At 44.8% G+C, this 16,002-nt stretch overlaps 1 protein-coding gene across 10 annotated transcripts in view; it reads right to left on the bottom strand.

Annotated features, from left to right (window-relative positions):
* The window catches only part of LPP (LIM domain containing preferred translocation partner in lipoma), a 937,968-nt gene that overhangs the window by 391,827 nt on the left and 530,139 nt on the right, over positions 1-16,002 (bottom strand). Inside the window, exon 1 of one of the 10 annotated variants that reach the window (XM_029617269.1) lies at positions 2,748-2,770. The exons of 8 other annotated variants lie outside the window; for them this stretch is intronic. The gene's annotated coding sequence lies outside the window, so the exon portion shown is untranslated. Of the gene's footprint in view, positions 1-2,747; positions 2,771-16,002 lie in introns of those variants that run through there. One more of the 10 variants, XM_029617270.1, reaches the window with a different exon arrangement.

The following is a 16,002-nucleotide window of genomic DNA, read 5'->3' as shown; positions in this document are numbered from 1 at the left end:
GCTTTCTTTCAGGAACCCTCAATGCTCCTAGGTACTTGCTCCTTGAGGGTCTTCTCTGCTCAGGGTATCCTGCATCTCGGACCTCAGGTCCCTATCTTCATTCAACTACCAAAGGAAGTTATCAGCACTGCTACTCTGAGTATCACTACGCTCCAGCTCTCTTCATTCCACCCTTCAGGTGCTCGGCCTATTCCGCGCTGCAGAACACTACTGCACCTTTGCTATATCTGGGTAAGATCACCAACTACAGAGACTGTGTTATCGCTGGACTACAGCACTGTCTGTTCCTTGGGCAAGATTCAACTCTTCAGCAGCAGTATAATAAAGCTTTCTTTCCTCGGTGTCTGCTTAGAGTCTAGCCAATCATTGTGGTTCCCTACGGGGCCCCTCCGCATGGGAGGAGTCATCGCCACTTCGACCAAGAGTCCACAATATGCCACAAACCCAACAGTCTAAAAGTGCAAGTCAGCACTGCCTGAATTTTCGGGGAGCCTCCTCACCCAAAAAAAAATGTTGCTAGCAGTAATTTTTTATGGGTTTGACAGTTGCTTGTTTTTTTTAATTGTAAATATTACTACCCTTATCTTAAGGATTGGGGATAACTGCACGGACTACCCTTAAGAGAAATTCGAATGTGACCTGGTACCAACCAATTACAAAAATATTTTTTTTTTATAATAAACCGGAGTGAAGGCAACTCTGCTATACCTCGGTATATAAAAAATGCTAAATAAATAAATAAATAAATAAATAAAATAAGATAAGACAACAAAGGTAAAATAAAAAATTAGTTTGAATTTTAGGTGACTGGTAAATATTATCTTTGGGAATGTGCATGACATTTGTCTTTTGTTCTTTCTTCAGTATTCCACTGTTCAGAGTCTGGTTTCTTGAGCTATCCATTTTACTTTTGTCTGATGTTTTTGTTTCTTTCTGTCAGGCCGATACAGTAAGGAGCGGTAGGAAGAGCTGCGTTAGTGCTGGGCACACCCATGTTTGCTGCACGCACAGTCCAGCTCACCTACCGCTCGATACTGTATTGAAATAGCTTGCAAATGCAAGCCGCATCCAAGAAGCGTCCATGAAGCGTTAGGCCCGTGCAATCCATTTTACTGTATAGAGCGCTATATAGCGCCTATACAGTAACCTGGGTGTGCTGGTACCTGTCATTTCAAATGTCATTTGAAATGACAGGTACCAGGAAGTGGATGGTTCTCCTACGCTCGGGGATTGCCAGTCCTCTCTCCCCCCCCTCCCGAAGCAAGGCGCAGGGCTAAAATTAAAACAAAAGTGAATAAAGTGTAATAAAAGTAAACTTACTGCATGTGAATTTTCTTTGAAAAGTCCTCTCTCTCCTCCTCCCCAGGCACGCACCGCGGCTCCCCTGCCTCCCGGGAGCAGCCGGCGGCGAAAGCGGCTTCCAGCAGCCCCCACCGGCGAAGGTGAATGAATGCACGCCTGTGTACGCCTGTGCGTGCAATTTGGGCGCTCAAGGCAGTGCATTAGCGAACGCTGACGTCACACACCGTGACATCAAACATCGTGACGTCACGCCTTGAGCGCCCAAATTACACGCACAGGCGCACACAGGCGTGCATTCATTCACCGCCGGTGGGGCCTGCTGGAAGCCGCTTTCGCCGCCGGCTCCCTCCGTCTGGCTGAATGCACGCCCGCCGGCTCCCGCCCGGCTGAATGCACGCCCGCCGGCGCGTACGGGCGTGCATTCATTCACTCACCTTTGCCGGCGGGGGCTGCTGGAAGCCACTTTCGCTGCCGGCTGCCCCTGGGAGGCAGGGGAGCCGCATTGCGCACCTCGGGAGGACAGGAGAGAGGACTGTTCAAAGAAAATTCACATGCAGTAAGTTTACTTTTATTACACTTTATTTACTTTTAATGACATGTCAAGCCGATTTTCGCCCTGCACCTTGCTTCGGGAGTGGGGGATTTTGACCGGAGCCTGCCTATTGCTGTCACACCACACTAACGCCAGGGTAAGGGTCCCGGAGGTGAGGGGGTCGTTTGCCCATGAAATTTCGCCTCTCTGACCTGACGCTCCACACTAACGCAGGGGTAAGGGTAGGCGGTAAGTTAGCAGGTTAAACATGCGGCAAAACTGCAGGTTAAAAAGGCGATAGTCGGGGCGCACATTACTGTATGGGAGGGAATAGCTAATCGGAGCGTTTACATCTCATATACATGCTGCGGGCGGAAAGGGTTACCGGTTGATTTAAAGAAGCGGTAAGGATGAGTTAAAAAGGATAGTGAATCGTGGGTTGGACACGCGGCCAAATTGTGAGCTAGAAGCGGGTTAGAAGCAGGGTAACCGCGGCCGCGCTGTACTGTATCAGCCTGTGTATTAGGTAAGAGTCAGTATGTTCTGCGGAGGTGCAATATTTCTGCTGGCATGTAATTTTTCTGTAAGGCTTTGTAGTAGTATGGCTTGTTCTGTTAACCCCAGTAGGTGGTGTATTAGTGTTCTAAGACATGGTATAATATTTGCATTGCTGCTATTTCATAGATAAGGCTGCAGCTGATTGAGTTCTGAGATAGTGCTGATATGGTATGGCAAGGTTCTAGATGTCTTTTTTTTTTTTTTGCAGGGGTTTGTGTTACTTCTCAAAGTGTTTGTCAGTGAAGAGTTTGCAGTTACTGAGTGTGTGTGTGTGGAAGAGGAGGAGAACTGAGTGAGTGTGCATGTACAAGAGAGTCTGGGGAGTGAATGAAAAGAATGAGAAATTACTACTTACCTGATAAGTTTTTCTTTAGACCAGACAGATGAATCCTGAAACAGCGGGTTATGCGCCTTTACCAGCAGATGAAGACCGAGCAAAACTGACATCACAGTATATATATCCCTACAGTGACATCAGCCTGTCAGTATTCTCTTCAAATGCCAACTGTGGACAGACTAGAAAAAACTTGATTAATAATAGATAACCATTTCAGTACTGAGCCAATAGAAAACACTGAGCTCAGGCAAAGAATGTATTAACACAAGTCTAGGGACTGGATTAACACTTACCAGTAAAACTTGGAACACGTAGCCTTGCAGGAGGACCATAACACAATCATTTGGCAGCCAAGGGAAGCTGGATTCATCTGTCTGGTCTAACGAAAAGGAGATTATCAGGTAAGTAGTAATTTCTCATTTCTGAGCTTCCAGACAGATGAATCAAGAACCAGTAGGATGTACGCAAGCTATCCCCAAATAGGGTGGAGATGGGGGGGCTGCCCATGGTCCAGTCAAAACCACTCGTGCAAAGGCTGCGTCCTCCCTGGCCTGCATATCCAGATGGTAATACCTGGAAAAGGTGTGTAAGGAAGGCCACGTCGCAGCTTGGCAAATGTCAACGGGAGACAACAATCTAACTTCCGCCAATAACACTGTCTGAGCCCTGGTGGATTGAGCCCTAACCTGACCAGGCAAAGGGCTTTTCAGCATCCACATACGCGGCCATGACTACCTCCTTAATCCAGCAAGCTATTGTAGCCCGTGAGACTGGTTCTTCCTGTCTAGTACCGCCGTGAAGGACAAATAGGTGATCTGACTTCTGCAAAGGCTCAGTAACCTCTAGATATCTACCAATATGTCTCTTGACATCCAAGGGTCGCAACAGATGATACTTCTTTACATCTCTCTCCCTATCCAGAGACGGCAGGGAAATGGACAGATTCAAGTGAATTCAGAGACCACCTTTGGCAAAAGGGGAGGAACAGCATGCAACTCTATCACCTCTGGAGTCAGTCAAAGGAACGGATCCTGGTAAGACAAAAGCCTGCAGTTCAGATATTCTATGTGCATAACAAACCGCCACAAGAAAACATCATTTTCAAGGACAGTAACCACAAGGAAGATTAAGCATCAGTCGAAACAAAGCCCAATAAGAAATCCAAAACCAGATTGACTCCACAAGGGCACCGGTAACTGCAAGGGAGGACGAAGATGTCTTACTCCTTTCAAGAAACGGGCCAGACCTGGAAGAGCCGACAAGGGCAAAAGCAGCTACCTATACCTTTAAGGAATCAAGAAATTAAGGACCAATCCTTCATTCAAATCATCCTGCAAAAATTTCCAAACTGAGCAGGACCTTAACTGAACAAGCAAGAACCCCTTGATCTTCACACCAAGCTTCAACACTCGCCAAAACAACATGTAGGCTAAGGAAGTGAAGAACTTTCTCGATCGTAGCAAGATGGCAGTCAACGCAGAAGAATATCCATGCTATATATCCTTTCAAGGACTATACCGTCTGACAAAAACAAAGTCAGTTGTGAAGAACAGACTCCTGGTGCAAAGGATCCCTGTGTGCCAGAAGCTGGAGGGGAGAGACAGCCAGGAGCCTTTGCAGATCTGCATACCATGATCTCCTGAGCCAAATTGGTGTCACCAGAGGCACCATCCCCCTGTGACTCTCCATCTTCCAAATTACCCTGCCCAGCATGGGCCACAGGGGAAGTCATACAGCAGCTTGCCCTCTTGTCACTCCTGCAGGAGGGCATCAATACCCAAGAGCTTCGGATCTCTTCTGCGACCAAATAAACGAGGAACTTTTGCAGTGCGAAAAGTTGCTAGTAGATCCAGAAATGGAAGGCCCCAGTAATCCACTAGCAGCTGAAACCGCCTCATTTGACAATTCCCATTCAACTGGATCCAGGCTCTGCTGAGAAAGTCTGCTCTTACATTGTTTTTTCCTGCAGTGCGCGAGGCTGAGATCTCCTGAAGATGCACTTCCACCCACTCCATAACCTTGATGGCTCTCGATTCTACACTGTCAATTGATGCAAGGCACTGTTGTCACATTGCCCGACATAATTCAAACTGCTCGACCCTGAAAACAATTATCCAGCTGCAAGCATGTTAATGTTAACCAGAGTGCATGGGCTTCCAGCTAATTGATACTCCAGAGAAACATTTCTGCACTCCAGCACCATCAGCTCTGGAGAGTGAGCTCCCCAACCCTGGAGGCTTGTATCTGTCATGAGCACTAGACAGTCCGGTGAGCCTAAGGAACCCCCCCCCCCTTTTTTTTTTTTTTTTTCAGATGATCCACTTTATACCACCACTGCAAGTTTGTGCAGACCTCCATTGGTAGATGAAGCTGAATCAAATAGTCCTGAGATTGTGGACTCAAACGAGACAGCAGAGTATGCTGAAGAGGATGTAAATATGTCCTCACCCACGGTAGCATTTCCAAGGTCAACACCAATCAATTCGAGCAACTCTAGGCAGGACCACACTGTCGGGCATATTGCGTTCATCAATAAATGTACCTGCATTATCAACATCTGAACACGACCCTCCAGCAGGAACACCCTTCCCAGTTTCGTGTCAAACCAGTACCAAGAGATCCTAGCAACTAGGAAGGCTGAAGACTGCTCTTGGCCAGGTTCACCATGCTCAACTGAGTTCAGGATCTCTTCCAGAATCTTGTAGCAAAAGGTATTGGGCGTGGAGGCCAAACCAAAATGTAGTGCTCTAAACTGTGAAGCGTGAAATCATTAATGCTCTAGCCAGTTGAGGATATGCAGGTATACCCCGGACAATATCAAGGATGTCAGAAACTCCCCCCAACTGCAAGTTGTCTATGTGAAAATGAGCCACCAGCAAAAGTTGGTGACACCCTTGAGATCTAAGATGGGCAAAGAGAGCCCTCTTTCTTGGGCACAAATAAAGAAAAGGGATATCGATCCGTATTTTCCTGAGACGTAGGCATTGGAACCACAGCCTTCAGACAGAGTATCCTTGATAAGATACGCTTCACTATCTGTTTCTTCTGCAGGAATCGGCAAGGAGCCACCATGCATATACCATCTCATATCAACTCCAGGACCCACTGGACTGACTAGATATTGACCCACTTCTAATTGAAGAAAAAAAAAAAGAGAGAGAGAAGATCCCCTATCTCCTGTTCCTGCGGGTGGGTAAGTACATTTTCATTGAAAGGCTCAGGAGGATCCACTACCCAAGCCTATGCCCCATCTGGGTTGTCTGGGACGAAATGATTGAGACCCACCCAAAGGTAGAGTCCTCTGAAAGGCCGCTCCCCTGTAGGGTCGAAAACATGAGGATCCCCCCAGAACTGTCTCTCATGATAAACGGACACAGCATCTGCTTCTTATCTTCCGGCAATCGAGGAACCACGGACTAGCCCCATTATTGGCTATTTTCTCCAACTTGCTCCCAAACAAAAGCGAGCCTTCAAGGGCAGCTTTGTAAGATTAGACTTGAAAGTCGTATGGACCGACCAATTTCTCAGTCATAACTGATGCCTGTCGCTGCTACCGATTCAATCAGCTGAGGGAGGCGGACCAAATCACAGCCTGCATCTGCCAAAAAGGGCCCTGGGAATCACACCAGATTATCTCCTGAGAGAGAAGCAAAAAGAGCAAGCCACCAGGGAACAATAAGAAGATATTTGCAAGACATTGCCAATGCTTGAAACACTTGCCTAAGGATGGCTTTAATTCTTCTATCGTGTGCATCCTTCAAGGCTGCTCCTCCCTCTATGGGAATAGCAGTTCACTTGTGACAGTGCACACAAGCACACCCAACTTTGGATGGTGTAACTGCTCTCTCTCAGCTGGCTCCAGGTGGTACAGTCCTTCCAAGATTTGTCCCCCTTTAAAATTCACTTCAGGTGTGCTCTCAAGATCAATCAATTCTGGAATGGCCTCCGTTACAGGAAAAAAGTCATGAAGCTTCTCACAAAAGACAAAATGAGATTCTTTTGTGGCTCAGCCAGGGTCTCCGCACCCAGCACTCTCAATACCTTCAGCGTCTGGGCATTCAGAGCTGGCAATTCATCCCTGTAAAGAAAACGCAACACCGTTCTTTACGGCTCCAAACCTGGAGGAATATCCCTAACCTCCAAGAATCAGAGAGCCATGTCATAACACGTGCCATCGTGACAATGTTCAGCAGCAAGGCAAGATGCACCCTGGTGCCTGCTTCCTCCGCCAACCTTGTGGGATCTTGCAGCTGCGATCCCGGACTAGCAATCTTGATTGGCTCCTTTTGTGCCTGTAGAAAGGATCCATGGCAGAGGAAGTGACGTCCCTCCTCAAGGAAGCAGCCTAAAACTTTGCTCTCCGACTTTACCCAGGCAAGAGACTCACCTTACACAGTGATTGAGCTTAAATTTTACATTCTGTGACAGATAAGTCATCCCAGTAGCGGTAATTAATGTCGACAAAAAGAAAACTACAGATCTATGCAAATTTTCATATTTGAAAAGTGGAGACGAAGCAGACAACGCACGAGCTAAAATGGCGCCGGAGGATACCATTGAAAAAATGGAAGAGCAGAACAGTGATCCGAGCGACGCCGGCCATGATTACCCTTACCCACGCAGAGATGCGGGAATGGTTAAAAGAGCTGTAGCAGGACATTAAAAATTATAGAACTGAAGTCTCCACTCATTTCCAAATTGTGAGAAGAAACAGCGGAGATAGGATGGCGGCTTGACGAGGCCAAGATTCGCCTGGACACGCAGGGCGAAAGCTGGCATGGTATGCAAAAAATGCAAGAGCATTTACAGGAAACTTGCCAGTCCCTAGCAGATAAGATGGAGGACATTGAAAATCGTAGTCGCTGCTCAAATATTAGAATTCGAGGCGTACCAGAACTCGAAGAGTACACTGTGTATCAGTAGTTGAAAGGATCTCCAATTTTTTCTTAGAAGATGTGGCAGGCAACAACTATCCCATTAAAATTGAAAGGGCCCACAGAACTCTGGGGCCAAAGCCAGAGAATAAGGCTCGTGATATTGTAGTCTATCATCATTCTTTTCTGCAAAAGGAGAAAATTTATAACATAGCACTTGGACATGGGAAGGACACAATATAGCCATCTTTGCGGATTTGGCAGCCGCTACTCTGAAGAAGTGCCAGGAATTCCATTGTATTACAACCAAATTGATGGCAGCCAACATCAGATATCGTTGGCTATATCCGGGTGGCCTGGTCTTCACGATGCAAAAGACCTCTCACTGCACTAAAACAGTGGAGGAAGCAGCAGAGATTCTATGGGAGGCAGAAATGTCGACTGTAGTACCGCAGCAGGAAAACAGCATTACCCACGCAAATAAATCCAGCCAATTCGTGGAAAAACCTCACTGGCAAAGAGCTTTGAAAGGCAGAAGGAGGCTTTAGCGCAACCCGACGGACTACGAGGGACAGTGACCCAGCCTGAACTTTTTCTGTTTATCATGTGGTAGTTTCTGGTTGCCCAGATTCAGGGGCGCACATACTGCAAATTGAGACTGTTTTCACCAAGTTTTCTCCAGGTTTTCATATTTGACTGGTAACTATTTCTCTTTTTAGATTTTGGAGCTCACTAGCCATTACACTAAGAGGCAAGATTCTAAAACCAGATACATTGTACCGGTATCTGGGGATCAGAGGAGTGACACATGACTTCCTCCGAGATTATCTGGGAACGAGAGAGGGAGTCCCAGGCACTAGGGAAAGGGGGGAGAGGGGTAAACTACAAGTACCTTGGAAGGTGGATATCTGTGTATTGCAGGGTGGGCTATATCTAATATGGTATTTGTTGACTGCGAGAGCAATCTGAAATTTTTCTTTAGACTGAGAAGAAATATTATATATATATATCCTGATATTGCGGGTGAGACTGCTGCCTATTCGGTTCCAGGGGAGCATGTAAGGGGATGGGGTATAGGTGCTTTGAGTGATGGGAGAGTGTTTTTCATGAATGGCGACTTTTAAATTCCTTTCCCTTAATGTGAAAGGACTCAATGCGCCCCGATAGTCGCTCTATTTCTTTAAAGAGTAAGCGGCGCTAACTGCAGATGTGGTGCTTTTACAAGAGATGCACCTAAGGAGGCGCTACCAAGGGTTGATGAAATCTGATAAATTCCCACACCAATTTTGGGCAGACGCTTCACTCATGCATAAGTACACGGGAGTGGGCATCATGATTCACAAAGAGTTTCATTTTGAGCTAAAGGAGACTCTCTTTGATCCTGAAGGCAGATACCTGATGGTGACACTATCTGTGGGAGGGGAACTTATATCCTTGGTATCAGTCTATGGTCCCACAACTCACAAAGATGCATTTTATCACTCCCTAAATAGTATCCTAACAGCTAAGATAGAGGGCCAATTAGTTATGGGAGGAGACTTCAATCTAACCCTCAATTCGAGGTTGGATAATTCTTCAGGCCATAGTACTGATTCTAAAATGGCAAGAAGGGCCTTGAAAACATTTATGAATAACCAGGGTGTCATAGATATATGGAGATCTCGTTATCCTACCTCCAGGAACTATACGTTCTTTTCTCATCCACACGAGAATTATTTGCATCTGGATATGTTTCTAGGAAGTAGAAGCTTAATGTCCAGAGTTACGACCCTGGATATTGAACCTATACTCTGGTCTGAACATGCTCCCATATGGTTTACCTTGCGGATACAGGAGTATGATAGAGGTCTTCGCTTTTGGAGAATGAATGACTTGAAGATGCTGCATATGTAACTCAATTGGCCACTGATATCAAGGAATATATTGATACCAATGACATGGGGGAGGTAAATCCGGTGGTAATTTGGGATTGTTTAAAGTTGGGATTGCAGGGCAAATTAATTTCCAGAGCTACGTTTTTAAAGAAACAAAGAGATAATGAGCAAGCCTAGATGCTACATCAGTTAAAAGAGTTGGAGAGGCTCCATAAGACTAATCGAACGGCCCAAACCACTCTAGCTCAATTGAGAGACTTAAGACTCCGTATTGCGTCCCTGGACACCGAGCAAATAGCACATCAAATGTTCTTAACACAGCAAAAGTATTTCGAAGGTGGTAATAAGGCAGGGAAATTATTGGCCCACGCTCTGAAAAAAAGGCAAGCGCAAGCTACCATAGTTAAAATAAAAACTCAAGAGGGGGAAATGTTGATTGACAATAAATCCATCCATCAATGTTTCCACCAGTTCTATTCTGAATTATACTCTGAGGATGAAAATATTTGCCCTGACCGAATAGATCAATACCTTGAGAATATGACCCTTCCCGAACTAACTAGTACACAGATAGGCATATTAAACAAGGACATATCGAAAGTTGAAATTATAACAGCTAAACCTGGCAAATCACCAGGGCTCGATGGCTACACTGGCAGATTTTATCAAGTATTTGCTTCCCAATTGGATCCTGTATTGGCGAAATTTTTTCAAGCTTTAAAAGAGGGCATTCCCTTATCTGCTCCAGCTAATACAGCTGGTATCACCGCCTTGGCTAAGCTGGGCCAAGATCCCACGCTCTGCGGATCGTACAGACCAATATCCCTAACCAATATCGACAAAGCAACTTGCTAAAGTTCTAGCGTCACGCCTGAATAGCTTTATAGCACAAATTGTTAATCCTGATCAGGCTGGTTTTATACCAGGGCGCCAAGTGAGTGACAATGTGAATAAAATTTTAGACATGATTTGGTGGGTAAAGAAGCAGAAAATCCCTGCATTGGCTTTCTTGGTTGATGCCAAGAAAGCCTTTGACATGGTGCATTGGCCCTATTTATTTGCCCTGTTGCGGAAATTGAAATTTGGAGATCATTTCTTACAGTAGTTGTATCAACTTATACAGAACCCTTGGCATACATTAAGATTAATGGAGGTTATTCCCCTACTTTTTCAGTTAAACGCGGAACTAGGCAGGGATGCCCCTTGTCACCGTTCCTATTTGCCATCTTTTTAGAACCTTTTGCTATTAATGTACGATCCGACCCGGATATACAGGGGATAGAGTTGGGACAGTTTTCTTCAAAGTTGTCATTATTCGCCAATGACATTATGATAGTCCTTACAGAACCAAAAACATCACTGCCTAAACTAACTCAAGCTATGGAGGATTTCAGTCGGATATCTGGCTTCCGGATTAACTGGGACAAGTCCGAAATTCTTAACATTAGTATGGACCCTTTGGAGGAGTCCCTTCTCAATTCCCAGTTTCGATTTAAATGGGCACCCAAGAAAGTTAAATATTTAGGGGTCTACTTGAGCATCACTTAGGATTTACTTCAATTAAATTACGCTCCTTTGTGGACCAGAATATCCCAAGATCTTGAGGAATGGAATAGGTACAGCATATCCTGGTTGGGCCGGATTGCCGCTGTCAAAATGACAGTTCTGCCCAAACTGCTTTATCTTTTCCAAACTTTGCCTATCCCAATTCCTCGGCAATGGTTGGCTCGATGGCAGAAGAGAATTGTGTCTTATATCAATCTCGGCCTCAGGGAGGTCTTAGTGTCCCCAACTTGGAACGGTATCTCCAGGCAGCTCAATTAAAAACCTTAGTAGACTGGCACAGACAGTCTAATTCCAAATTGTGGGTACATTTTAGTCAACAATTGATGGGAGATGTGCCACTTTCTAGTTTATTATGGCAGCCTAAGAAAACGTGGCGCATCCAACCTAAAGATTTACTGCCTCCCTCTATAGTTTACTTACTTGATGCTTGGACTAGCAAATGTTCTCTTCTCTTGGGAATGCGGGAATATCACCTTAATACGTATTTATATGCAAACTCTGAGTTTATACCAGGCCATACTACCAAGGCCTTTCAAGTATGGAAATCAAGGGGTATACAAACTTGGGCACACATGTGGGGACGACAGGATTTAGTTTCTTTTCAGGATCTGAAATTGAAGTACGGTCTCTCTGGCTTGGATATATTCCTGTACCTTCAATTAAGACACTATGCGAAAACTGCCATGCTTGCGGGACATTTACAGCAAGGGAGGTCTGATTTTGAAATTTTATGCTTGAAGACCAATCAGGGTACCAAATTATTATAGTTAGTGTACTCCGTGTTGGGACAGAAATTGCCCACAAAGCCTAATCATCTGTTAGCGTGGGAGCTTGATCTTGGCACCACCTTCTTGCAACGAGATTGGGAGGAAATTTTCAAATCTTTAAGGCAAGGGTCTCATTGCAGCCTCTATGATAGAAAATTCGCTAAAATTACTATACAGATGGCATTATTGCCCAGTTAGGCTTCATGGAATGAATCCTATTATTTCTGTTCAGTGTTGGAGAGACTGTCAGATAACTGGGACATAACCTTCATATGTGGTGGACCTGCCCTAAGATACAGACGCTCTGGGTAGATATCACAACATGGACTGGTCAATTATATCAGAGTGTTGGGTCCATTCATCCACAAAATGTTTTATTAGGGGTCCCCTTGTTGCCACATGGAGTTTATGAAAATAGTTTGGTTAATTATATTTTTACAGCTACTAGAACTACAATCGCTGGGAACTGGAAGTCACCCGGTACTCCCACAATTGCTGAAATCCAGCATAAGGTGGGGAAAATATATCTACTCGCAAAAATCACCACCCATAATCGTTAAGACTATTGGGAAGTTTCATAGCATTTGGAAGAATTATTGTTTATGGAAAGATAATGCATAGTGCAGGTATGCCTGGAAGGTTACGGATGTAGCCCTCAAGTGCTTATAACCACCTTGCAAGTGGGATTTTATGACGATTATACACCTAACTCAGATACAACTTGATAAAGGGACTATGGAAGGGGGGGCAGGGAGATGAAGGGTGGGAGGGTTCTAGGGGGTTAAAGGAAAATAAACTCAAGACACAATATCTGATGAGATAAAAGGTCTTTATTCCAGAGGACTGCTTGATTCATGAATATGTTTATACCATTTGTTCTTGTTATATGATCATTCGCTGTTGATACATGACTATCGTGTTTTATCGTGTTTTTTTCAATAGTCAATTAAAAAAAAAAAAAAAAAAAGCATCCATGGCAAAAGTGTGTGTGTGTGGGGGGGGGGGGCGGGATGGCAGTCTAGCACCAACTGAGTGTTTCTCCCCAGCTGATGATCCAGTTAGGAGGGCCTCAAAACCAGGTGCACCTCTGGCACATCCCACTCCAGTCCCATTCCCGCTATTTTAGGGAAGGTCTGGGCTCAGCAAAAAAAAAAAAACGCCGGAGAACTCTCCGAGCCTCAATGCAGTGCTGACATAATTTAGAGGGTACACCAGGGTGCAATGCCCTAATATGGCAAGCAGCACACACTGCAACGTGTCCAGGCTTCTTTATTACCAGTCCATGATATGCATCCACTATCAACAAGATCCACTGCGTCTGAAAACATAGCGTTAAACTGTGCATCTGTCTAACATAAGGACATTCAAGAAAAAAGAATATCTATCTCTGGACGCCCAAACCAGTCATCCAAAAATTGGACGCACAAACCTGGACACAAAAAATCCTGGACGTCCAAGTACATGGCCCAGGCAGAAGCTCTACCCCAATGTGCAGGCGTGAACCGACTACAGGCCCAGATGTGCGGCGGACATGCACAAAACTAAATGCGCAAACACTGCCGCAGCCTTCCACGTGGCTCCACAGAAAAGCCTGAGAATGGGCCTAACCTAAAAATGTTCTTTACTTTGTTACTCTCTGCCTTTACTCACATTGTTAATTGTAAACCGGGTTGATGTGATTCCTATCATGAAACTCGGTATAATAAAAATAACAAATAAATAAATAAATAAATAAATAAATAAATAAATAAATAAAAAGGCCGCTCATCCCGCTAGATTGCTACGATCCCCAAGCCCTCCATGGAGGTGGGAATTAAGTCGGATTGGCATGCCGAGGCTTTGGAGACGGGAAGGAGGGAGGGGAGATCCTTCAACTCTCTACCCCCTTACTCTGGGGTTTTTTGTTTGTTTGTTTTTGTTTGCTTTCACCGCTGCGCACGGCTTCCTGTAACTGCTAGCCTTTCAGCTGGATCTCCTATTAGATAAGTCCATGCCAGGAACTGGCTACCGGACCAAGGCACTTCATCAGCTAAGTCCGCGCCGGGAGCCGGCTGCCGGGCCAAGGCATTCGACTGAGGGAGGGATCAAATGGATATCATCCCAGGAGAAACTCGACTGAGGGAGGGACCTTTTGGTATCACTTCAGGAGAGTGGTGTGTATAGTTTTCTCCTTTCTCCCTTTTTCTCTCTCTGTTTTTGTTTTTTTTTAAAGCAATCCACCAGAAGAGAGATGCACCTCCACCATCTGCTGGAGACTGAGAATACTGGCAGGCTGATGTCACTAAGGATATATATACTGTGATGTCAGCTTTGCTCCATCTGCTGGTAGAGGTGCATAACTCACTGGTTCTGGATTCATCTGTCTGGATGCTAAGAAATGAGAGTTATGAAACAAAAATATTTTCTCAGAAGCAAACATTTTTGTGTACTGCAACTCAGTCCTTACAGGGAATATTGGTCAGCAGCAGCTTACAATATGTAACAACTAGCTGGAACAACCCTGAAGAAGCTTTCTCGGGTTTTTGATGTAATCCTTTTATGGCTTGGAGATTCTTTTTATGTGGTTTATGGCCACAACAATAAGGAAGGAACTTGCTAGGCTGCAGTTCAACATTCAAAAATTTCACTTTTGCATTTACTGGAAGAAGATTGGTAGTGAACAGAAAAAGAATTGTTTAACTATTGGGACTTTTTGAGGGGTTTTTAGGTCATTGTTATTTCTAACAAGAGAAATATGTTTACAAGGATTTTATGAGTGTAATGGAAAAATTTTTATGGTAGTTAGCATACATGTGTTTAAAAAATTTAATGTAAAGAGATGTTGCATTATCAATAAAGTATCTTTCAGTGGGAGAATTTCCACTAGCATTACTAATACTACTACTTATCTATGGGAGATTTGCCCAGGACCTTTCAATCCACTCACCTGGCTCCTCAGTTCAATGGAGATTCTATCTGCTCACCTGTGATCAGGCATCATCCTACATTATCCATCTACTCAGCCTGCTCATTATCCTCTCTATCAATTCAGACAGTAAGATGTTTGGTGTAGTGTATTTCTGTTTAAACTGGTGCTCTGTACCTAATGCATCCAATTTACTGTCCAAAGTACTGTTTTGCTTCCATGAACCTTATAAAGGGGGAGATTTTAAAAATGTGCACTACCTGGCACGTAAGATTTTATAACATACGCGTGCCAGAGCACGCATGTTATAAAATCCGGGGCAGCGTGCATAGGGGGGGGGTGTTGAAAAATGCAATTTTCGTGCGGCGATGCATCATGGCCTTTCCCAGTTCCCTCCCAGACCTCTCCAATTAAGGAGCAGACTGGGAGGGAACTTCCCAACCCCCCTGCCCATAATACCTCCTCGACCCCTTCAAAGGCTCTGCCTTTTTTTTTTCCCTTTGTTTTAGAACTAAGTTGCGCGTGCTGGTAGGTTGCCGGCGCACGATCCCCCGGCACAGCAGCAAATGGCCGTTGTACCAGTCGCCTCCAGCTCCGCCCTGAACCCCCTTTTCTTTGGCCTGGCTCTTGTGTGTGTAACAAGGTTACAGCTGGGCCCCTTCTAAAATGCGCGCGGTGCAGGCAAGGCCCGGGCGCACGTAACCCCAGTTTTTTTACGCGCACCGGCCATTTAAAATTGGGCCGAAAGAGTATAAAGTATATCGTCCATAAGGAACATATATAAACTGAAAAAGTTGTTGCATACACATACAGCACTCTGCGCATCAGGCACAATATTGTCTTCAGCTTATAAAACAGCGCAGAGTTCTAGCAGCCATATTAGTCTTCGGGAAAACTGGATTTTTATGTAAGCTGTGATACCTTCTAAAGGACCAATGGAAGAATAATCAAGAGCTGGTGTTATTCATGAGTTTTCAGGATCACTTGGGTTCCTTGTTCAGATATGCCTGAAAGTATATCTCAAACTTTAAGACTTCTTTGGATTTCTCTCACATTAGTCCAACAAAAGGTATCACGTTGTACAAAGAATCAATCTTCTAAAATAATGGAAGTTGTTTTCAAACTGCAACTAATGCACACTCTATTAGAAAAAGGTGCACCATGCAATACCTTAAAAGTGCCCGGTTCCACTTCATTCAAGACATTCTTCCAAACTGCCAGGCCTGAACTCTTTAAGATATTTCCTCCTTACAATTCCTCTGCATACCTGGAAGCAGGTGGGTTGAA

Source organism: Rhinatrema bivittatum, chromosome 9 (genome assembly GCF_901001135.1).
Source record: "Rhinatrema bivittatum chromosome 9, aRhiBiv1.1, whole genome shotgun sequence".
Lineage (NCBI taxonomy): Eukaryota > Metazoa > Chordata > Amphibia > Gymnophiona > Rhinatrematidae > Rhinatrema > Rhinatrema bivittatum.
Note: the sequence above shows the minus strand (reverse complement) of the source record. Positions and strands in the feature narration are given on the sequence as shown.